Source organism: Passer domesticus, chromosome 1, assembly GCF_036417665.1.
Source record: "Passer domesticus isolate bPasDom1 chromosome 1, bPasDom1.hap1, whole genome shotgun sequence".
NCBI classification, from domain to species: Eukaryota; Metazoa; Chordata; class Aves; order Passeriformes; family Passeridae; genus Passer; species Passer domesticus.
In genome coordinates, this window is record NC_087474.1 from 42,973,734 (window position 1) to 42,999,229 (window position 25,496).

A 25,496-nucleotide genomic window follows, 5' to 3' on the forward strand; every position below is an offset into this window, starting at 1 on the left:
CACATTCATTAAAGACTCTGTGGAAAACACATGGGACATACTTAATTGAGCACTGACAGTCCAGAATAGCAATGCATGTTCAGTGAGAACAAGGTGCAAGACAGTTGGCACCTTGGGAATTGTAAACCATCACCAAGGTCTTCAGAGACAGGTGCGTTTGCTGGAGACAGCACAGTGTGTGTCAGGGGACATTGCATCTCTCTTCTGTAGAAACAGGGATTTTAAAGGTTACTGTGTATTTTTCCCCATTACCAAGTATCAGACTACTCTTGAACTATATAAAGATTACACTGTAGTCTTCATCCCATTTCTTATTCCAGATAGTTTGGGGGCTTTTTTTCTATTGTATGTAGCAGAAATGGACTTTAGTCATGTTTCTGCATTTAGTGAGATACATGAAGCATGCCATCCACTTAAGCAGAGGGCAGATTGAATTAAAAAACTCCAACACTGTGTTACTTGGTGTAATGAGTAGTCTGTGTACTACCTTCAGTATTAAAACCTCATTGATAGCTAGCAAGTACTTTTACACGTAAATTAGGAATGAAGTATAATGCAAATTATTAATCTCTGATCTAAAATATTTACATTCTTAATTGAAATACAAGTGTGATTTGCAAAGTTACCATAAATAATACTTAATTTAAAAAAAATACCAAGTAGACATGGTTTCCCAATAAGGTGATTCAGCAAAGAATATTTGATCATGGTGAAACAAATCCTGCATCTATTTCCCAAGTGACTTTAAGGAACTACAGAATTAGGATATTTATTTTTAAACATAAATGTTATTAAAGTTCTGGGTTTTCCCCTTAGGACTAGAATTTTTTCCCATTGGCAAAAAGTAATAGAACATGACATATTTTATAAAAATTATGTTCTAAGTAGTTACAGTAGAAACTGCAAAGCTATTTTTTATGAACATACAGATACGCTAAAAACATACACAATATACATAAAAAAGGGGAAATTAGATGTCCATATGCAGATGTGTCAGGTTTTGATGGATCTTTTCCGTGTTTCCAGATAAAGAGATTTTTGCAGTTTGTGTAGGAGTCCAGACTCATGAGGCAACCATCAGCAAATAGAACCCCAAGTCAAACAAAAGATTGAAGCATCCTGAATGCAAAATAATCCACCTGATAATCACCAGTGCTACTGGGGATGCAGTCAGGTCACTGTTTTGTTTCCTAGATATATTTTTACCTGTTTTCTGAAAAAAGGTGAATTGAGAGACTGCTTTTCCTTTTTCCCACAGAAAGGAGAGGTGATGGGAAAGGTTGTTTGGGGCTGTTTTTGAAAGAGAAGAAACTAAAGTTTGATGTGCTTTAGACCAAAAGGATGAAGTATGAAGCTAAAGGCCCTTATGGAGCCAAAAGGTCTTGTTTAATTTTTCATCTTATGATATGTGTTCAACATTTTAAAAAAACCCTATTAGATAGTGCTCTCCCGACTACATAAGCTCATCTTTGGAAATTCCAGCATCTACACAAAAATGAAAATTAGAAATTAAAAGCACAATTATCACACCATTTCTATTTTGTAAAGCGTTTCAGTATCTGTAGGAGCCATCTCTCCTCCTGATATTATTGAATGAGTCACTGATATTTGGTGGGTTAGGCATATTCTGAAGCTTTTTCCTGCTGCTTTACTTGTAAATCTTGGTTGTAAGTCTATTCTATTTTTTAACTGGATTCCACAGTCATTAAAGCAATTTTTTTTTGTATTTAATTGGATGTTGTATCACCATTCTGGTGGTTTTTAAGAACAGAAGGATACAAACCCAATCTTTGTGAAGGCAGTGCTGGATGAGTTTGGTTGCAGGTAAAGAATGAATATGCCACTGAGCATTTCACTTTTAACTCCTTATTCTACTATCATGAGCCCAAAACATCAGAAATAGGTCACAGAAATTTTTTATGTGTTGTCAGTGAAACTGACACTGTGCTGCCTCTCAGGAATGATTGGTATGGCCAATTAAATCATAGCATGTTATATGCAGCTGATATTTTTGAAATATTTCTGTGCAGTCCCACATTTTTCCTGTTTTCAAGAACAAACTTATAACTCCCATGTTCTTGGACATGATATAAATAAAAGGAGAGAGTGAGATTGTAGGGGGAGTTGAAAATAAACCAAATAAGTTTGCAATGTATCCTACATGGAAAAATTGCACAGAATTTTAGACAGGTGAAGACATTAATAATCTTAGTGTTTAATTGTTTCATTCATTTCTGAGTGTTGAATGACAGACTTTGAATAAATGACCAACAAATCTTTTTCTTGGATGCAAAGCAAGAATATAACTTTTCACTAGGGAAATGTCAGAACCTTCAGAATTTACAGTTTCTTTGATCAACACACGTACAATTTAAGAATATATTTTCATCAAAAGTACTGTTAGTGGCAAGGCAGAGTAAGATTTATGTACCTTACAGCTCAATCATTTAATAGCCTTCTCAGAGTTATTATTTAATATGGAAGAGAGTACATCAGGAGTCCTAAAAACCTGCTTTTAACAGTTGGTTGTTCTCTACATTATTAATTTCTTTTAGAAATTTCACATGGTTTTGCCATTCAATTGTGTTTGAGGATGAGGACTTACTGTGTTCTGTGGGCATAACTTGCCTAAGTAAAAGGTTCTTCTTCTGTGCCAGGAACCTGCTTTTTAATCATAGAATCACAGAATGGTTCGAGCTGGAAATTAAGATACTGTTTGATTTTGTTGAGTCCCAATGTCAGGATATACCAGAGGCCAGTTGTCTGATGGAAATCCTTATGCAGAGTGTAGGTTATAAAGCAGTACCCAGAAATGTTTCTGCAGCACAAGTGTGTTGTTGGATACTTCAGTGACCAAATCTTCAATCTTTCTGGCCAAAGATTCACTCTGTTGAAAGTTTCCAAATGCAGTTGGATTGTAATTGCCATCTACATTTGCTGTTTTCTCATCTTTCAACATCTGCTCTGCTAGAAAAGCATTGTCTTCTCTGAAAGCATTGACTTCAGTCTCCCATGGCTGGTCATTTGATGAAACAGGTTTATTATGTGGGTTTCTGAGTGAGAAAACAAAAACAGCAATAAAAAGAAAGCAGATTGGCAGTTGCTATGGCAATTCCATCCTTTGCTAGGGCTTGATATAAGACTTAGGAGCTAGGGGAAATGCTCAGAAATGATAATTATTCTTTTTTCAAGGGAATGTAATTTTCCATTGTGAACAAAGATTATAAAGTCAACAATTTAACTGGTGCAACTGGACTCTAAATTTTATATTATCCATTTCTTAAGGAGGGGCAAGGGACATTTTCTTTAAAATAGTTATATTGTTACCTGCAATTATGTACTGTCAAATTCTATTTCAGATTATTGGTTTTTTTTACAAGTGTATATTGGTGACAATAGTTAATAACATTTAAGCAAACACAAACCCAGTAAAGTGTGCTATTTGTTGCAAAGAGATTCATTAATTTTGATATAAAACATGGTGCTAAAATAACTTTGTTTTTTCCCAGAACCTGAGAGGAAATCATTAAGTGAGTTTTGGGACATAACTTTGAGGGATGATCTCTGTGGATTTCCTGAAAATGATATAAACTTGCAATTATGTGGTATTTATCCATATTGTACATTTAGTAGATTACAAAAGACTTCCAGATTGGAAGTTTGATACCAACCCATTTTTTTCCAGAGAAGAAAATTCTAGTGACAATGTACATACTACTGCTACTAAACTTATGAAATAACTCTGGGGTAAGGATAGACTAAAAGAATATACAATAGTACTCTTCCCCATTTATCATTCCATTTCCACAGACATCTAAAGGCTCTTATTTATATATTGCTTTCTTATTCTGAGACTCTCCTTATATTAGTATTTATTAAATATTTTGCAGGGATGGATTTTTTATATTTCTAAGGATGGATATTGAATAAGTTTAGTGGTTATTTTGGAAGTATAATTCTCAAAATTCTCTGTAGGAACTGCAGCACAACCACAGGACATCAGTTGTGTATCTTTTGATATTTGTTTACAACAGAGTTGAATTTGTAAGACATAATATTTGTTGTCATGAAGAACAAGTGATTCCTACTCTCTCTTTTTAAATCAGTGTACTTATAAGAAAAATTAAACTTTTATCTTTTGGGAATAGTTGTATCTAATACCCTGTATTTTATAACACAGATGTAACACGGGGGAACATACAATTAAATGTTCTCTGGAAAGACAAAGGAGACATTCTAGGAAAATGAGCTAAGAATGGAGAAGAAGTCATTCAAAATAACAACAGATGAAAATATGGAGTCTAGCTAACAGCTGAGTCACTGTATATGCTGAAATAAGTCTGTAAATTCAACCAAGTAATTGTCTGGCTTTCCTTTTTTTCTCTCGGGTTTTCTGCAAGGAGATTTTTCCTCAAAGTGCATTGGCAAGGCAAGATATTAGTAATTTTTAGAGCTTCATTTTATTTAAATTGTCATTGCATTTTAAAAGATGTTTTTTAAGTATATGACAGCAGAACACAGTCAGATTTTGAATTCTGTTTCCCACCAGAAGTTGTATTCTAAAAAGAGCTTCAAAGGAGGGGGGATACTATAAGTCACTATTTTCCTATTTTGATCCAAGAGATTATGATTTACAAAACAAAATAAAACGAAACCAACAATCAAACCACAACACAAAAGGGGTGAATTAATTGCAAGGAGGAACACTTCAAAGGCTGAACATGATGTCTTTCTCTCTGGTTAGTACTAGCTGCTTCTGATTCACACAAATGAAAGAAAAAGCAACATTCTTGTGTGCTTCAGCTCTGAGGTACACAGGAGTGTTGGACACCTCTGTGGAGAGAAGACTTCATGCATATGGATGCATTCTACCTCTGAAAACATCTGCTCCTCAGTGTCACCAAATGTATAAGGAGTCCTTTAAGTGAAATGATTTTTAAAAAGCAGGGTAAATAACCTCTGTGTACTTCAGAAAGATGTATTTCAGAAATTAAGGGATATTATCCTAAAATCTTTATATACTTGCAGTATTCTGGGAGGCTTTCAGAGCTGACTAAATAACATTCTTGGGACAGCTGGTACTCACTTTTTATTTGTTATAGGACATGAATTAGCTTTGGAGATGACCCAAAGTTGTGCATAACCTACCTGCACAAATTTTCATACCCTGGTGTGCTCTGTAGGGAATGCCCAGGCATGACTGAGGGCTGCACTTGTCCAGTAAGTGACCCCAAATGTAAAAGATCAGATTAATGCCCTCCTAGGAACTGTGGGCTGGCAGCAACAAAGGTGCTACATAGCACTTTGCAGCTCTGAGAATCCATTAGGAGATCCCACAAAGAATATTTTCCCAAGAGAGATCATCTGACCAGAAGCTTGCAGAAGAGCTCTTAGAGGGGAATTACTTTGCATGCTAACATTTCTAGGCTTTTTGAATAATTTGTGTTGTAGAGAGCTGCTCCAAAAAGAGACCAGAAAAGTATTTTCTCAGGACTCTGAGAAGGGAAGTTAATTAAATTGTGCTGATTAGCATTTTATATTTTCTTGTATTACCATCCAGGCTGGAATTTCCTGTTGGTTTTATGCCATAATCCAATGAAACAGTTTAATACAGTGAAGCACACAAGGGCCGGTGCTGGTGAGAGCACTTTGTCCTCTGGCTGTCTGCATTACAGATTCCTCAACAATGGGAATACACATACAATAATTTGTATATATATTCCCATTGTTTTCTTTCCCTGTAATGGTCACAGACGTGGATGTGCTGGACAGAGTTGGAAAAGGTCTGCAATATTCAAGACAGACACAGAAGGGCATCTCTAAGTCTATAAAGTTGTTGCAGTGTTCTTTGTCATCTGTGTCACCTGGAGGTGCAGAGGTGAGGGAGGCTGGACTGTTCTAACAAGAAGATTATACAAGTAACTGTAATATTGGAGAGTGATTCCATCTCTGCAGACTCTGGCTCTACACAGAGATGACCCTGAGCACTAATCCAGAGCCCAGTGCTCTGCAGAGGTACTCTAGTTGAGGTCTTAAGAAAGTGTTGAGTCTTCTCAGTCAATTGCAATTGGCTGCAGAGGTGTGGAACAATTATTCCAATCAGAAACACAGCATACACATTGTCTCCTTCCCTAGCATCCTAAAATCTGGCAAAGCAAAGATTGCTCGAGCTCACCCTTGTGTGCCGTGCCTAGGGAGGGAAACATTTTGAGTTGTAGCCCACATAAGCAAAGAGACTCAAATCCTTAGGCACCCTCTGTAATGAAGAAAGAGAAGTAACAGTGGGGGAAGTGAAAAAGCCAGTAAGTGGAAGAAAACAAAGCAGTGGGAGGTGTTCTGGAGCCTCTAATATCTGGGTGCAAGAGCACCAGCTCAATGGCGTTATCTTTCCTGCCTTGGGGAATGGAGGTTGCCAAAGTGAGGCATGGATTCTAGCAGCTTTGGGAGAAATGCAGTAGGAATAGGAAGGATTTGCACACAGGCAGATACTTTCTGAGCAATTAAATCTTTTTTTGTTCTGCAGGTTTCTCGGTGGTAATGTAATTCTGATACACTTTTACAATGTGATAAGCTTGAAGAGAACAGAGATTTCACAGTAAATGGAGGTACAGTGAAAGTGTCTTGTAAGGTTCACACCCCATATATCAATGTATTTAAAAACCCAAGTAATTTTGTATGATATCTTACATTTTAATGTATTAAAGTATGGTTCATGGTCTAAAATTAAACAGCCTAGGGTGATCATATGGTAATGGATAAAATATTCATCTCATTACAATTACAGAACTTAAATATAAAATATTTAAACCTAGTAAGGTTGCATTTTGAAAAAATATTGTATTGCAGTTCTGGGATATTACGTGAGCAACATCCACTCTAGGATTTTAAAATATTATTTTCTAGCTTTAATAAATGCATTTTCTGTAGGATTCAACTTCTTTCCTCTGTAAAACAAGCAAATTAACATTGTTCTTTGCACTAAGTGGCATAGAGAATCATGGTACAGAGAATTTCCATATTAAAATGTATATTTGCGATAATACCACATAAGTAATGGAAGCAACGGCTTCCCTCCCTGCCAAAAATATACACACAGCAGAAAAATCTCCTTGAAGTCTGCACAAGGAGGATGTGAAAAATAGCCTAGAGAAGAGTAATCAGAGGCAATACCAGTTTTCACACAGGAAAAAGGTTGTTTAAGAAGAGATATTCTGGGTCCATCCACTCTGTTATTCTAAATGTAGCACCCTCAGAGGACATAAAAAGGCAGTAATTTGGACCAAGGAACAGCAATCCACCTTCATTATGTACTCCCTCCCCTGCTTATTGGACATCTTAGGCACAGCAATTATGGCCAGACTACATGGCTGGGAGCTATCATGGAAAAAACATTGTTATGAGAGAATTAGAGAACCTGCTTAACTTGAAATGAGGACAGCTCCCATTCCAGCTGTGATTTACTATTAACTGCAATGACACCAAGGTTTCCTGACTCAATAGCTTTTGAAGCACAACTTTCTGGCCTCTCTATGGTCATAAAGTCATAACAACATTATAATGGGATTTTAGATTGGAGAAAGGGATACAGGATGCAAATCCAAATACCACTGGGCAGATTTGTCATAAAAATATATAGCTACAGACAAAATATCAGCAAATCAAAATATTTGTAGTTATAAACTTAACTCAGATGTCAAAAAATGCTTGTAAAGGACAGGATACAGTTAGATACACATGATGAAAACTATTGCCATCACCTCGGCCTTTTGCTACATTTTCAAAGTCCACAAGGAATGGTTTAAGCAACAGGTCCAGTAAATAAATGCAAATTATACATGGTATTAGATGTATATCCTTTTCCTCATTTTATCTTTGGCTTATTGCAGATAGATGCTATTCACCTGGAGCATGCTTGTGTAATTGTGCAGCATTTATGATTCTTCCTTTGAGTTGTTTTTTTTTTTTCATGTGAGCAACTCCTTCAGTAAGAACATAAGCTTCTGGCTCTGTTTTATACCCTGAATCTCATTAAGCAAGTGACACATAGCTGTCTGGGAGGTCCAGATCAGTGCCCACTCATTAATGTCTCATTATTTTAATGGTTCTTTCACTTTGCAGTGCTGTTGTTTCATGGTTATAACACCCAGCAGTGCTAAAGAGCAGCCAAGAACAAGGCCCTGTCAGGGAGAGGTGTCTTTTTTAAAAAAAGGGAAAAGAGTACACTTTTTTTTTCAGTTTTTTTGAATATTTGATATTGACTGTCAATCAGGTTATTGTCAAATATAGTCAAACATGATGATCTTTCCTTCAGTCATGTCAACAAAGGAAATGTCATTCTGTTCTTCATTGTTTCTCTAGTTTTCTGTTCAAAATGCTGTACATTTCATGAAATTGAACATATTCCTTTTATCAAGACTGATTTTTTCTGTTTTTGTAATTGGATACTTGATAAGCCTCCAGCACTTTGACTCTATTCTCCTTTTCTCCCTTTATAAATTAGCAGAATTAAATGGAAACTTATACTTGTGTCACAGGCTGGTATTGAAGTTTCTAAGGCTGTGCTTTTCTGGTGTCATGAAGATGGGAGAGCTTGAGCAGCTCTTTCCTAAGATAAATAATAATTCCTCTGGCAATAGATTGCTTGCTAGATAAGGTTAAGTGAGCATGCTCTGACCTGACTACCCGTTCATTTTGTGCAAAAGATTTAAACTATTTGCATTTTTTGAAATCAGAAAAAAGCATTAATTGCACAGAGCAACTTGTGTATGGTGGATTTCTGGAGCATATGTGCAGATGTGTCAATATTCCCCCTTCACAGCCTCCTCCATAACAGTTGAGGTAAAACTTTGATCTTCTGTACAAGTAAAGACATTTTGACAAAAAAATGGCATTCTCAGGGCTGCATCCAAAGCTGTAGCAACAGCAGCAAGAAGAGGGGAAAGACTATAATCTCTATTTATGAACAGTCCTTTGGCTTTCTCCCATCCACATACCAAAGTGAGTAAACTGTTAATCTTAACATCAGCAATCTGAACCGGAAATTAGACCATGTCCATTATTTATGAGGAGGGGTGGAAAGTAAATAATATTTTTTAGCATTATATTGCAAATTTGGAGAGATATATGCAGGTTTTGGGTGATATGACACAGAGAAATAAATCTTACTGCTCTCCCAATTTAACACATCCGATTCTAAAGACATAAAAGTGCAGCTTTTATTTGCTGCATCCTATTTGACTGCTTCCTTCTTTTTGTCCTACGTCTTAATGCATTTACTCTCTGTTGTTTTGCAAGAGACCAAAGTAAAGCTTGGGTATACTATCAAGATGGAATAAGGAAAGTATGGGACCTAAGCCTCCTTTCAATTACACCAATGTAAAGGAAAAAGGTAATTGAAATTACATTTCCTTGGTGCAAGACCTGCTGATGTCAATATTCCCACTACTATGAATCCAGTAAAGTAAAAAATAGTTGATGGATTTGTTGTTCATTGTGGGCAATGGCAGCACCTGCTTTTCCATTGACCACACCTGAACATCAGGCTACAATAAAATTTTGCTGCTTGTTAATCTGTCATTGCAAATCTGGTGCTTTGATATAAAGGAGAAAACAAAATAGTACAATAAAGTTGTTGTTTGCCATTGGCAAGTTTTAAGGAGTTCTTATTTAACAGGAAGAGACATTCTTTCCCCATTCCTTCATGGTGGTTGTTTTTCCCTCCTACACCCAGTGTTCCCTTTAAAGTCTTGTTTCTTGAGTGATGGTGGAAAAATAAATCCTTTTGCAAAGAAATAATGACAACTTCTTTTAATTCTGTTCCAGGTTGTTTTCTTTGTTGCTGTCACTCTGCAACCACTTGGTATGAAACAGTCTGTATTTACAATCCAGAAAGGTAACTTTTGGAATGTGTTGGAGGCCATTGACCCTAGAAAAATAAGCTAGTATTTCCATTTAACTTCTGCCCTGAAGGCTTCTCACTTGCATGCTATGATTCATTGTCTACACCGAAAATCAAGCTTAAAAAAACAAGCAAAAGGGCTGGATACACAAGTGTAGAGCAAAAGAATTTCTTCCATATCACAGCATTTCTTGCATATCTCAAAGTGCTTTCTGGGGATGCTGATGTAAATTCAAACAGAAAGTGCAATTTTCTTAATGTCAGGGATATAGCAAACTCCTAGCTATGCCTTCAATTTTTGTAAGTAATGTTGTTTTTCTTCTCCCTCCACCACCCCCTTCCTACTGCCATCCCTCCCACCCCCTTGCTGTTTTCTGTCCTACCATATTTACTCTTGATCCGTTAGCTTTTTAACTCAGTATTTTCCCTTCTAACTTTCCTCAAGGAAGATACACTCAAGAGTGTAGCCTGGAGTCATTTAGTTCTTCTTTGCAAGATGTTGCCTGTTAGAGTATATTACTATCAGGCAGATATTTTTATACTCCATTGAGTGCTTTTCCCTATGCACTCCTTGCATTATGGAAGAATTCATTAGCTGATTGACTTCTATCTCTTCCCCCACAGTGGCTGGAAATGTTATCTATGAGCATTCCATTTAAATCCCAGTGCAACTCAAAGCTGTGTGGTCATGAAAGAGCAGGGTAAGGCTGTGTCTGTACTGAAGGATAGTGAGATCAAGCAGGAGAAAACTGGGTCTTTGTACAGCAACTACAAATTCCTTATGTGCAGCACTATGTCCTTTTGAGAAAAGAAGTTTACAGCTTCCTCATGCACGCAATAGGGCTTATCTTCTGGTAATGGAAATGGACATGGATCCACTGACATTACCAGAGCTATTTGGATCAAAAACAATTAAGGACTTGTCCCCCTAATCCTGCTTTCCCATGCTTTTTCTCCAGGAGAGGCTTCCAATTAGAACACACCAGCAGCAGTGATGGTTTATCATCACTGTTCAAAATGGAGACATCTCTGTGAGGAGCACCAAAGAGAGCAGGGCACACCTGAGCTGCAAAGACCATTGTTATGGGCTTGAACAGCCTCATTGCACATGTGCATCAGCTTAGACATAGCACAGGGCCAGGTTAAGCCGCTGTGTGTTTTCAGAAGTCAGCTCCTATGTCCACATGAGGCTGGAGTATATGGAACTGCCATCCCAGTTGGAGTTGTTGTGGGAAACAGTCAAACTAGGGGTTTACATGGCTGAGATCTATTCTGCTGCTATCTAGCACTGAAGTCTAGTGGAGGTGCATCAAGGAGGGAGTTGTCTTTGCTGGTGTCATCTGACTGCTGCTCTGAAGCAGCAATGAAAAAATACCTGGTAAGAGGGTTTTTTAGGCAAACTGCATTTAATTTCTCATATAAATAATGGTGATTTCATTAGTCCTTCAAAGACATGAGGGTGAAAGGACAGATTAAAAGTAAATAATGCAGATTTCTTAGGACTAAGCTTTTTCTGCATCCGTTACAGTGTTCTGCCCTCTAAAGACAACTAGGAGTGCCATACAGAAGGAAAGGTAAGGCTCAGTTGCTTGCTCAGCAGGAACGTTTGTTTGACTCCATTCCAGTGGGATTTTTTTGCCCCATGGCTTGGGACTCTTCACCAATAAAATCTCTGAAGTTCCAGAAATGCAATTGCCACATTCATCTTCTATCCAGTCTTCCAGGATCAATAAAAGATTTGCATTTGAAATGTTAGTAAATTCTTAGTTCATCTGTTCACCTGTATAATTTTAGACTGGCTGTAAGGTTACCAACCTTTGGTCAGCATTTGGGCATCAGACCTATGTTGTCAGTGTCATTCCTTCTCCAGATGTATGCAAGCTACTTTACTTAAATATTTCCATCAATTTAATAACAAAAACCAGGTTTTATGTGACTATCATAGATTTGCAGATGATGACACAGAAAATATTAGCTGAACCCTTGTTTATATCTACTGTTTACCAAATATATTTTGCTGCAGATTGGAAATGTCCTTTTAGTGTAACCAGAACAGATGTTGGCAGATAAACATAAAAGGCAGGCTGCAGGATGTTAAAAGGTCTTGAAATAAATTCGGGCACATAAAATTATGTCACAACTATCACAAATAAGATGCCATGCATCCATTTTTTACTCAACTAGCTTGAGTTTCATGCTTATAAAGTTGTGTAGATAAAAGTTTTGAAAGAAAAAGCCTAAAATCTGACACGTACAACTGTATTCAGGCACATAAATAGAAGTCCATGGCTAAATTGATAATAAAGGTACCTGGCTTGCTATTTCTTTTAGACTTGCAGCTTACGTGATGACCGGTGATTTTGTAAATAACATTTCTTGCACAGAAGAGCTACAACAGGTCAGACCAGAAGGTGACCTTCCCTGGCATCTTTGGCAATGTCCAACAGCAGATGCTTTAGAGAGAAGATTGAAAAATTACAAACATACAGTGACATATCTATCAGTATGTCCTCCTAACTTCTGTCTATTTTAAACAGACATCTCTTAGAGGCCTCTCTTAGATTGGAGTTTGCATCCATAATTGCAATCTATAATACTATTTGATTCCCATTTAAGGGTTGTTCTTGCATGAATTTGCCTAGCAATCTTTTGAATCTCCTAATACATTTGTTCTACTCTGGCCATTAGTTCCGCTGGTGAATTATTTTCATTTGTTAAATTGTTCTTCTCTTTTGTTTCTTATTTATGTCCCTGCATTTAAAAATAGTGTGGCAAGCTCAGTCTCTTCTGGTCTCTAATTATTTCTTCAATATTTTAAGAATTATTTGAAAGCACAATTTTCACTTGTTCCTCACGGTTCTCTTGTTTTTAGTGTTCTTTGGTGTTAACTAGGCTAAACTTTCCTCTCATGTAGATAGTCTCTGCTAGTTTCCAGGAGGCAGACAATGACAGTACCATATGTCAGTTTGTGATGTTCCCAGGTGGTAGGCAAGTGATTTCCAAACATGGGAACAGATTGCTGATGTTTTAGACTCCTCTCTCTCTAAGGAAAAACACTCCAATATATCTCACTGTTGTAAAAGCAAATACATTTCTTCAAATATTCTTAAACATTCTAAAATTAGCACACACCTGAACATTTCCGATAAATCAGAATAAAGAGATGAATTCCCAGTAGGAGAATGTGTTGTGGAACCTCATAGATCTCTTCCCTTTCTAACTTCTGTTATACTGCCATTCACATTTTTAAAAATTTATGTTTCTGACAAACAGGAACCCTCTGGAACCTATTAGAGAGATGTAAGCAGCCTCTTAAAACGAGGGTGGTGTTCATTAATGGTACACCAGTACCTCTGAATGTTTGCAAAGATTACCTGTCCAATATGCCCAGCAAATCTGAGGGCTAGGTGAGAAATACATTTGCTGCTGGACATAGGGTGCCAAATGTACTATTTATTCCTCCCTAATGCATCTCCTTCACATTTCTGCTACTATTTCAAACTGGTTGTTAAGAAAAAGATGGCACAAGTATGACCTAAAATTCTGACTTTTTGAGAAAGAAACAGTGAAATAGAAATGTACCAAATTTGATAGAAAATATTAGAAGCTTTTTGGATTCAGGATACAGACTGCTGAAAAAGGGCCATATGAGGAAAAGAAAGATTCCCAGAGCAGCTAATAGCCACTAACCAAGACATTAATTTGGGTTAAAAATAGATCTGGTCAAATCAGTATGTTGAATATGGAGCAAGGGCTCAAACAAGTGCCATTGTATCTGATGAATGCCTTACACTAAAATTATTGGCTTTTCCAGGATGGAAGTCTCTCAGACTCTTTGGATTCAGTTCCTGTGCTTTGTGTAAGAACTCCACCTCTCTTGGCAGCAGAGAAATTAACCCTTGTAATGGATGGTTAGCTGTCTCTACTGTCTAGAATATGGGAGGACAGTGGACCTGTGCCTCTCGTGTGTAAGGAATTCTTGGTTGCCTTGATTTAAATAATCTCTGTTCAGCATGTCTCTCATTATTCCCGAGAAAATATTGGCAATTCTTTATAAAAAGAGCAGCCAATGACTGAAATCTCGGAATTTTTAATGCATTCTCATTTTCCAACAAATTGTACAAAAGCATTCATCAAAGGTCCTAAATTACAGCTCCTTTTTAAGGGCAGTAGGTTTTAATTATACAGCACTTTTAAGAATGTGTAAAACACTAGCTTCCAGCAGTTTGTTGGAGAATAAGACCTGAGCCTTATCCTCATAGTTATTGCTCCATCTAGCTAGAAATGCTTTACTCCCAAAAAAAGGTTTCTAAACAATTCATTGAACATATAGAAATATTTTCTGTAAATTATGTGGCATATGGAATATGCAGCATGGTATAGATGTTCAAGTGGTTCAGTATGGGATGATACTCATGACTTCAGCACCCCAAGGTAACGAATTCTTCCACTGTTCCTTCTGCTTCTTGTCTCATTGCCAAACACATATTCTTTCTTCTGTGAGGGCAATACACTAAGACTTTTTATCTTTTTCTATCATTCTCCTTCAAACAGAATATAAACTCAAGGCAGTTAGTCACATTTTCAATCCATTTTATTATTGGGTTACAATTGCTCAGCACAGACTCTGCTCCTTTCTCCATAACTGAAAATAATTCTTAAGGGAAATCCAGAATAAATTTGTATCTTCTGTAGAATGCCAGTCATGTCTGCACAATGATACAACAAGAAATTTAAAAACATGATACATAATAGTCTTCTAAAAGCAGCACTTGGCATTGCTCAAAATTAACGGCTGACTGTTCAGGTCTCATAATTTTTAGTGGGTACAGTAGTGGAGGTCATTGGATTTTTCACTGGTGTCTGCATGGCCATGAGAAGAGAGATGTGTAATTTAGCATCATTTCATCAGAAGGATTTCTGTTCTGGTTTACAACTATTATTTCTGTCTTATGATATATTTTTGAGCTTTAATGTAATCAGATTTTACTCACCATGTAGACTAAGGGAAAACTGGCAACCTATAGGCAGTACATGAAACACTTGTCACATACTGAGAAAGATGTAAAAATCAATCTAATTTTTTCACTGCTAGTCTGCAGATGAAACATTTTTTTAAGTATTTCTGTGTAATAAAATTCTGAAATTCTATTTGATTGTTCATCTTTATTATTTTACTTATAATGCATGTGGGACTTAGTCTGTATAGATAGTTAAAACAGGTAAAATGAATGAAGTTTTACCAGCCATGCACTGGGGTTTGGGCTGAGTCAAAAAATCTGAATCTGGTTTCACATTTAACTCTCCTTGTGAGCCAAAGACATATGACAGCACTGAAATCACGAATTCTGGAACAGCAAACTCTGTAAATAAAACGCAAGTATGGATATGCATGTCAAATTTAGATTCGGAGTTCAGATCTGATATTTTGATTTAAGTAAAGCTCCCTTTATCTCTTTCAGCTTTCAATTCAAAAAGGTAGACATTGTCTACCCTGTTGTTAGATTCCCAGAAACTAGTCAGTGCCTGCCAGCTGCATTCCATTTTTTCATGCTGTGATTCCCATCATCATTTTCAATAAATCTGCTATGCAAACTGACCTTGATATTTAATGAAGGGATAAACTTGTTGCTACCGAGATATTGAATTTAAAGCATGGGAAATCATGTAGTCTCACTTCAGTGCATTTTGTCACTGATGGTGTCTCTCAGTTTACTCCTTAAAATCTGGTGGTTGCTAAAAGATGGATCAGAACATCAAGTCACTTCTCTTTTTCACCTTTACCTAGGCAACCTTTTCTGGAAAAAAAAGTGACGTGTAGTATCAAAAGGCTGTGCTGGTTTCTCTTAGCTGGTCCTGGCAAAGCTACTCCAAGGGATGACACATCTCTGTTATTCTCATGCAAAGCCAGTGGAAATGCTGTATATTGGATAAAGCAGTGAAGAGATAGATGATAACAGAACTGCAAAATAAAGCAGTAGGCCAGGTGCTGAGAAAATAGTCTGGTTTTGCTCCATTTGAGGATAAATCTGACTGAGTTTAATCATTTCACTTGTACTAGGAATTAATTAAGACCTTAAGGCTTGACCAATACAAAATAATCACTCTAATAATCTACCATGTGCAACCTATTTATGTCATGGAAAGGGCAAGGATAATTACAGGTTATAAATAACTTGGTATACAAAACATGAAGGCAGAAACCTTTCATTGTGGTTTTATATGAAATCAGTACCTTTTGATCCCTTTTCCCCTTGATTTCTTATTGAAGAAAAGATAGTAATCTCACATTGAAATGCTGCTTTTCACCTCAAAGCACATCAAAAAGGTATACACACATAGTAGCATGCATGTGTAATGTCTTACATAAATATGAGGCCTCCTATTTGATAGGAAATACCAAGGAGACGGAGACTTAGAACAAGGAGTGGGAATATAACCCAAATAACCACTTAAAATTTTTTGGCCACTTAAGTCTCCAGAACAGACTTATCCAAGTTGGTCTGATTCTGGGAAAGAGATTCCTGAACTTTTTAGGCCTTGTAGCATCCAGCATTTCAAGTTCATCAAGGCACAAAGCCACCAGCTTCATGACCGTATGGCTGCACAAATTTGACACAAATCACTGACCTCCATGACACCAAAAGTGTTGCATATAGGTAAATACTTTATAAAATTAAGGGCCTTGTTACCTTTGTAAAATCCTGGCTCAGGCCTGCTACTTCAGCTAAGTAGAAGAGGACTATGGGAAAATGACTCAGCTGGATTAGAGGTAGAAAACCAAGTTAAATAACCATTAGCTGTTTACGTCATAGTGTAGGGTGGTTGGTTGGATTACATTTGTTATGATTTAAAACTATATAACTGATAAAGCCCTGACTGTTTCAAAAGGCCTGGCTTTTGCAATAAAGGGGCTCTCCTTTGCACCTGCCTGGGGACTCTGCGTCACTATGGACCCTCACCCACATGAAATCAATTTCATGAAAGCAATTGAGAATTTCAGTCATTTGCAAAGGCCAAAAGGATTAGTTTTGTTTCATCATGTGGATTACAGTCACGCCCATGGCCGTGGTGATGAAGGACTGTGTAGGTGCTGATTTGGTGCAGTAACTGTTGACAGTCCTCTGGCTTCAGGCTAATGCTGGCCTGATCCTCCTGAACTTGGGGAAACAAAAGTCATAGCCTCAGGTTTTCCATAGGAGAGCGAGCTAGAGAATGAATCTTCATCCCTCCCTAGAGCTGGTTGCTCTGTGGCAGAGGACATAACATTTAGGAACAATTTTTTCATTCCTTAGCTGCAGTAAGATCTACATGGTCCAACCAAAGTAGAGGAGGATCAGCTCAGTATGACTGCTCTGAGAAACACAGGCTAATGGACAGAAAAAAACCAGCATTTGTGTTCCTCATGGTCAGAATAGAAGCAACAGTGTATGATCACTTTAATAAACACATCAGAATACAGAAACGTTGTGTCATATATATTAGGTTTCATTCTTAATTTTCTTTGTGTATCAGAAACACATGGAAAGGAGGCAGTCATGTGGGAATGATATATGGAGAACCTGCAAATGTCAATGCATAGAGTTAGCAACTAAAATTAGTAATGGAAAATCATGGAGTCATACATTGTGTTGTGATGCAGGGTTGGGTGGGAAAGGGGCCTTAAAGATCATCTAGTTCCAACTCTCTGCACCATGGGCAGGGACACTTTCGCTGTCCCATTCAGCCTGGCCTTGAATACTCCCAGGGATGGGACATTCACATCTTCTCTGTGCAACCTCTGCCAGTGTCTCACCACCAAGACAGCAAAGAATTTCTTCTCAATATCTAATCTAACCCTTCTTTCTTTCAGTTTAAAGCCACCACCCTTTCTCCTATCACTACATGCCTGTGTAAAAAGTCTCTCTCCAGCTCTCCTGCAGGATCCTCCAGGTACTGCATGATGCAATATGGTCACCCTGGAGCCTTCTCTTTTCCAGGCTCATCAACCCCAATCCCCAATTCTCTCAACGCTTCCTCATAGGGTTCTAATGATGTAGCAGAATCTTAGGCAAAAGGAAGAAGGCAGAGTATGAGTATGCTTTGGAAATAATCGAAGAAACACCTTTCAGGCTGTGCTCAGAACCTGTAGGAGTGATTTGAAAGCAACACTGGCATGTATGGAAACATAGGCAGGAAGTTTACATTTTGATGAAATCTGTCCAAGCCTTTCTTCCCCCTCAGTACTTCAAACAAACCACCATGTGTTACTCTAATGAATAATGGGGCCAGAAATGTGAGCAGTAAATAGCATTTTCTATTGTCCCATAGAATAAATTATGCTTTACATATCCTTTTAATCTTGGCACTGTCCACAGCATTATTGTGGTATGGTATAAGTCCTGCTAATGTTAGCCTTGGTTAAAAAAGCATTGAGTTTCTCAGATGTGCTATTTCCTTTTGGAACAGCAACAGTTGAGACAGACTGGTTCCCCCAGGGCCCAGAGTAACTTTTCTTTGAAGTACTTTTTCCAGTTGATAATTTGGCCTGATCCTATGATTATAATAGCCAAGTTGTTTGGAGTTTTTTCATTGTTCTGTTTTGTTTTGTTTTGTTTTTTTACCATTAGCAGCATGAGTATCTCTCTCTGTTCTATAATGCCATCAGCCTGAGACCTACTTTGGAATCACCAGTTCAGTGGCACATCAACTTAATGGTCAGTCATAGTCTGCTGTATACCAATTTTCTTCTTCTTTTGGTAGAACCTCTGCTTTAATCTCCATGGTAGACATAATATTGATATAGCATACACTCTGCCTCAGACTGACACATAAAAAGCCCCACTTCACTGTATTGTCACTTACTTGGACAAGTATTTCTTGATTACACCAAGATAAATCATTATCAAAAGCAATAGTCTTTAGCAGTGACAACTTCTGTGATGACTGTCAGGGTAAGGACATAATAAACAAATTTCTTGATTTTTTTACTAGTCAGATTCCTCTGTTGATGGTAAATCATGGGGATTGAGATCCTAGTCAGGGGCAAAAAACTGTGGGGAAATGTCTGCAGAGGCATCTGTAGCACTTATTTTCATTCTGTGTTCCCAAACACTTGTGTGATTTCATTCAGATGTGATATGCTGCATTAAATTTTGCCTTTGCATAGTTACATATAATTTCTTGGCTGGTTGCTCCAATGTGACACTTTTCTTTGTCAGAAAGAACCTTGGATTTTGTCCTCTTCTTACAGGTGTTTCCTTTTCCCAGACTAGTTTCTTAACATTTCCAACACTTCCCCTTTATTTCTCCCCAGCTGTCGCGCCATACCAATAAATTAATGCAGTAAACATCTCAACCACAGAATAACCCAATAGAATGTAAATCAGCACAGAGCAGCTCAAAATCTGGCATGATGCAAATTTATGAAGCTTAGAGGTCTATAGAGTTGAACCTCAATCACAGTTATCTCACAAAGAAATTTGCAGCCAGTTGTGTGCACCAATACCTATTCTATAATAATCTTCATAAACAATAAAATCTATTGTTCAGTTTCAGGGGAGTTCAATCTTCTCTCTTAACTCTTTATCTTACATATTTTCCTCCCCTCCTTTTCCTTGACAAAATCTGGAAATCAGGCCTTATCAATAACCTCTCCTTTGAAATTAATGTGCAAGGCACAAATAAGTAGCCTGTGTGTGTGATGTTTGTGAGTGTGTGCATGACAAAGAGACAAAGCTTATGAAGAATGGCATTAAACCAGCTGATACAGTTGAGACACACAATTAGGCTTCAGATGCTTGTGCCTGGAAACATGTCCATTTTTCCTGCCTGAATCATTTGAACTAGTAAGAGGATGTGCCCATCCTACAAACCTTGCTTTATCAGATCTGTAACAATAGTTTTTTATGCATCATAACTTCCTCAACTCATGACTTGATAGCAAAGCAAAGTCATATACAGTAATTAATCTGGCCCTGCACTCCTGTCAGCACAGGATAAATCTGAGTGAGGGATCAAACACTGAAACATCCAAAAGGTTCACTGAAAACTAAATGAAGGTTTAAGAATACACCTGTTCATCAACTCTGAGACAGCAATGAATAAATGTGTTTCAATAATGATCCAAAGAAACAACAAGGCATAGCCCTCTATTACTGGGACTGACAGGAATAACAGCATGGGAAAAGTATTAATTGTTTGCTGTCTGTATTGGATTAAGAAGTGAGTTATCCAAACAAAGATGGAGAACATAAAGTGAACTGATACTTCTTTTTATGCCTGATGGGGTAACATCTGCATGCTTGACTTAAGCTGAGCACAACCTATTTATAACCATGCTCCTGCAGACTTAGTGGAATTTTTCCTGCAATCAGATGTTCGTTGCAGCATTACCTTCAGTCAGGACCATGCTTTTCTGTTCTTCAGCAGAGCAGCACCTGCAGATGGGTACTTGCAATGGGAATAAATGTGTCAGAATCGTCATCTTTTATTTTTAGCAAAGTGGATAAAAAATTAGGAATTGAGCTATAGCAACCTCTTTCTCTCTGAAATATTTTGTGCAGTTGGAGGTCATTATAGTTGCTCTCCAATTTTATAAAGGCTTATGTAAATTAAAATTAGGATTACATAATTCTCTGCATTGAAATCCACTACTACTGTTTTCATGCTGGACAGCTAGCAAATTGATAATAGCACTGTGTATGCAGTAATTAATTCAGAATTACTATCACACTCAATGACTGATATCACTATCTTCCTTCTTAATACAAATTCCTGAAAATTATTTCCCTTTAAAAATGCCAATTCTTTTTGTAGAATAACTCATTCCCATTTCTCTATATTATTACTAATATTTTCCTCCAGACCCTTTAAAGATATGACAAATAGGCAGCATTCTCAGAAGCAAATCACAGAAACTTTTAAATAAAGCAAATTATTTCTAAGGAACAGATTTTAAACAATGCAAACAAGGCAGAATGGAGGGGCAGAATTGTATCTTAACAACCAGGATATAGAGGTTGACAAAGTTAAAATGAGATAGACGGACTTGGAATGCTTCTGGCTAGTGAAGTGAATGGTAACTGACCTGTACTTTTCTGTTAAAGAAATGCATGGAGAATGCCTCACCTTATCAGCATATTGATGCTATTTCCAGTGGCATTTACTGTACATTCAATTAGGCAGCACATCACAAAGAAACTCTGAGCTTCTAGACTCCCCTGTGTTGTCTTACTGTACCACACACAGCCTTCAAAATTTACTTCATTCATATCAAATTTGTAAACTTTTCTTCACATTTTGAACAAACTTAGGTTTGTTTTTAAATTGTATCTTCCCTCGCATTTTCCATTCAAACAAGAGTAGTGTGCAGAAAATTACAAGTGTACTCATTTATATTTTAGTGAACTTGGGCAACTCTTCCAGTATGAACAAGCAGAATCTTTCTAGCAGAAACTGTAGCTTGCTGAACAGGAAATCCCTCCCAGGTCATCCCCTTGAATCATCCCATTTGCTAAAAAGAGTGGTGATAAGACCAGGAAACTTAGTATGACTTGTGCCTTATCTATTTTCTTTTGTAATCAAGGGTGTTTGATGAAAATGAATAAGCATTGCCAGACCATACTCTAGGTGTGTTTTCTTAAGCAACTTATTTTTCATTAAAATTGACTAAACACAAAGATTCATGTTTTAATATTTCACAATCATTTGCTGCTTTAGAAATCATTCTTGAAAGTAAAATTTGATTTTAAACAAAATGCAAGGAAAATTAATTCTGCAAGAAGAAACTGTCTGCTTCAAAGCCAGTCCCAAAACCACTACACAAACACACAGGGGTTTTTGCAAGGGCATAATGTCCTTCCAGACAAAAAAAGTCTGATACCTTACAAAACATTTGGGAATTTGCATCTTATAAAGGAATTATTTCTTACTCTTTCTGTACAACATTTAGCACTTTTGTTGGTCCCATGACTGACTGGCGCAGTTTCCTGCTATTTTTAGTATTTCCTTAGACCTTCATTGCTCAGTTCTCTTTAATTTTTTTCACATTATGGACAAAAATATCCCCTTACTATTTGTCTGCTATAAAGTTATTAACCAAGAATGTTTGTGTCAGGCAAACAGATTTCATTTCAAAGTGAGATGTAGGTTGCTTGTAGGATTTCTCTTGCTTTTAATTCTTATGTCATTCCTAACCTTCAGTCACAAAGCTGACCAATTACAATTACACTCCAGAGGAGATTATCCTGAACAGATTTTGAACTAATGCAAAAGATTTCTCCATTTTCTTTTCATTTCCCCTTGTATTCAGGGGCATTAGTTATTTATAACCTGGTAATTATTTTTAGTCATTCAACTGAACAAGATAGGAAGAAAGCAACAGGTAAAGAGAAGGTAAAACCACTTTTGAAGCTAGCAAAAAATACATTGTTTCAAAAGCAAAATCCTGACTTGCATTAAAATAAAGTTTTTTATCCTTGGAGTCAACTGCAGGGTTTATATTGACGTCAGCTGGACAGTACCACTGCCAGAGGTCTTGTGATGCCACTACAAATGTGCAAAAGGATGAGAAAGCCAGTAGCAGCAATTGAAGTACAAAAGTAGGTAGGTCAGCATTATGTAAACCATGACTGTATATTTAATTTTTCAATTTTTCTTTAATAATTTCTGGTGTTGTTCAGGCAGACTTATAAGGAAGTTTGTCTATTTAGACTATATTTTCTTTTGCCTGGGTGTATTGTGTTCCCCATATGATCTTTCTTGTCATGGGTAGGACAGAAAGGAAATAAAAATCAAGATGAAATAAGAGAATCAGTTCTAGTTTTCTTTAATAGTGATGGAGTCAAAGCTGATATTAATATAGATAATGTAAGAACACAAACTTTTCCTGGCAGACAGAGAAACTTTTGTGGTTGTAAAAACCTGTAGTGAACAATTAAAAAAAAAAGTATATATATGTGCTTATAACTATGTGCATGCAGCTGACAAAGACAGGTTCCTTCACTGCTTACTTTGAGAAATGGAGAATTACAACTCTCCATTATATAAAGCCTTTCCTGGAAGAGATAAATAAGTGAGTCCCTAGCAAGACATTGGTGAAGGTTGAATAGGGCTGAGATGAGGCAGATGCCACACTAAATGACATTATAAATCAAAAGGCACCAAATAAATAAAACCACTGGCTGGAAGAAGTTGATTATGGATTGTCTGAAGTTTGATTTGAGTCTGTGGTGAGGCTGGAGGGGTAAAGCAAGAATGAGTTTCGAGATTTCTTATAGAAGGAGGATAACTCTGAAGATTTAGCTGTCTGACACAGGTGCTAAATAATTAAAGCTGTAAGTTGTCTAGGATAAAAATGGTTACATCAAAGCTGAATTGTGGTCACTGCCTCCCAAAAAAAAAAAAAAAAAAAAAAAAAAAAATCAGGGAAAGAGAAATTTAAATATTTGTTTGAATTCAAACATATGTTGCATGAGCGCTAAAATTCCACAGGCAAATTATATTAGTTTTACAAATGCCTTTTGTTTCCTGTTAATTTCTTCATTTTTTCCTTTCATCATTCCAACAATAACTGTTGTGGGAAAAAAATATTCATGGTCCTTCTCTAAGACAAAACAAATTGGAAAAGGAACAGCACTAAAACATACTCATTCTTTTTGACAGAATACAGAGTTGCCTTTACATTTTCTCTAATTAATTTTATCTTTGAAGGGCAGCTTAGGAAAAATAAATTATACACTGAGGTACTACTCACACAAGTGCAAAATTCAGTAAACTGTTAATATTGTAAATCTGTTACAATTTTCTCTGCTCCATTACATGCGCATGACTTAAGTTGAAGCTCAGCACATTTGAAAACTCGGACGTAATTTTGAGTCCTGAGGGAGCAAGGCTTAATAAGTACTCACACTTCTTCCCACTTCATTATTACTAGATTATTGCTTTCTTATTCCACTATCTTAACTTGTATGACTTGACTGTTCAAATAGAAACTCATTGACTTGAAAATGAGCCCTCTTGAGTTGGCTCTATAACTTTTGCCTTAGAGAAGAATTTTTAATGATGTAAACGTTGTGAAACTGCAGATACTTGCATAGGAAGAGAAAAAAATGAGGCAAATATTTCCACTTTGTCTTCAAGAGAGAAAGGGGTATTCAGAGAACATTTTATTTTTTGTTCCTGCGTCTGCAGTTCTTAACCAAGAGCCTGAACATTTTGGAACTCCTTATTCAAGCAAAATTATTAACTTCAAAGTCTCAGAATATGGCCACGGGCCTGTAAAACCATTAGGATCATCTTGGTTGATGTGCATTGGACCGTGAGCTGCTAGAGGGTTAATAACAAAGTTGGATTAAGCAAACAGAACCAGACAGAGAGATTGGAAACCTCCATTTTCCATGTACAGTGAGGAAGTTACAGGAAAGTTAGAAGAAACGTAAATTTTTCAATGGCTTAAGAAAACTCCTTTGCTTTTGAGCTGAAAAGCTTGATGCTAATGCTGATAAAACAGTTTATTTGGGAACATTGATGAAAGAGGACATGGATGCTGTGTTGGAATTGAGCTGCAAACCACAACATTTATTTACTGCAGCACACATATGCACATTCACTCTCAGACATAGTTTGCTGTCTATTCTGTGAATTTAGAGCATGGCATGACAGCCCTAGTGAGGGATTCCCAAATCCCCTTGGGCTGGTTGTTTCAGATGAAAGAAGCCCTACAACAACTCAGCAGCTATCAGCCTAATTCCTTACACTGCTTCCAAGGGCTGGGTGAATTACTACAAATTTCACAGCTGAAATACACCGTGGAAATCCCTCCCTGCAGATCCCCCTCATGGGGAGACCCTAAAAAGTTCTGATCCAGGATTGATTGAGATGAGCTGGACTTTCAGTTTTTCAGTCTTCAGGTAGTTGTTTATTTTTCTTATCAAAAGTTCAGCATGCTGTCTACATCTCAGATTTTGTGTAGAAAGAGAAGGCACCAAAAGTTACAAGACAGGTTCAAGGTCTTTTAAAGCTATTTTGGCCAATTAACTCTTAGAACTTACTTTATTTCTGCCTTTCTACCAATAACTAATTATCTGTCTGTCCACACAACATCTGCATTGCAGTTCTTTCTAACCAACCACTCTGTGCCACCAACACTGCAGAAAATGGAGTAGATGAAGAACAAGGCGATCAGACAATGTCCAAAATCCTCCATCTTGCCTTCTATCTACCTCCATACTAAAAACCCCAAACCTCTAAGTTTTTCACCCTGTGATAAATTATACTACTATCTATTTCACACACTCATAGATTCCAATTCATCCCAAAGTCTTGGAAGTTTTCTCCATGGGCAAAGGTTAAAAGCAGTATTTTCCTAGGGATCAGGACTTCTCAGGATAGGCAGAGAAATGTTCCCTGTGTCCTGGGTTCCAACAGTACAGCTATTTTCTTTCCAAGGATTGGCCTGTTGGTATACCAATACATTGGATACTGTTCATTTCAGAGTGTGACCAATGCTCAGCCAAACACCTTGAAGTGTGACACGTTATTAACAAATTCACCCACATTTGGGACCCTCGTTTTTACTGAACGTAAGTAAGAAGCCAAAATGTTTGCTGACCCATCC

The 25,496-nt window shown here is 37.1% G+C and overlaps 1 protein-coding gene and 1 long non-coding RNA gene across 12 annotated transcripts in view; one reads left to right on the forward strand and one right to left on the reverse strand.

Annotated features, from left to right (window-relative positions):
• The window catches only part of TMEM108 (transmembrane protein 108), a 217,185-nt gene that overhangs the window by 22,517 nt on the left and 169,172 nt on the right, over window positions 1-25,496 (forward strand). Inside the window, exons 1-3 of one of the 9 annotated variants that reach the window (XM_064416195.1) lie at window positions 16,593-16,670; window positions 22,363-22,483; window positions 25,374-25,461. The exons of 1 other annotated variant lie outside the window; for it this stretch is intronic. The gene's annotated coding sequence lies outside the window, so the exon portion shown is untranslated. Of the gene's footprint in view, window positions 1-16,437; window positions 16,558-16,585; window positions 16,671-22,362; window positions 22,484-25,373; window positions 25,462-25,496 lie in introns of those variants that run through there. 7 more of the 9 variants (XM_064416171.1, XM_064416268.1, XM_064416162.1 and 4 more) reach the window with 7 other exon arrangements.
• LOC135298631 (uncharacterized) lies at window positions 1,776-17,037 on the reverse strand. Of its 3 annotated transcripts, XR_010360658.1 has the most exons (5): window positions 16,591-17,037; window positions 15,683-15,817; window positions 15,142-15,261; window positions 12,209-12,351; window positions 1,776-3,053 (listed from the first exon to the last, which is right to left on the reverse strand). It is a non-coding gene; the product is annotated as an uncharacterized LOC135298631 (long non-coding RNA). The 3 variants fall into 3 exon arrangements; XR_010360664.1 differs by lacking the exon at window positions 15,142-15,261; XR_010360665.1 differs by lacking the exons at window positions 15,142-15,261; window positions 15,683-15,817.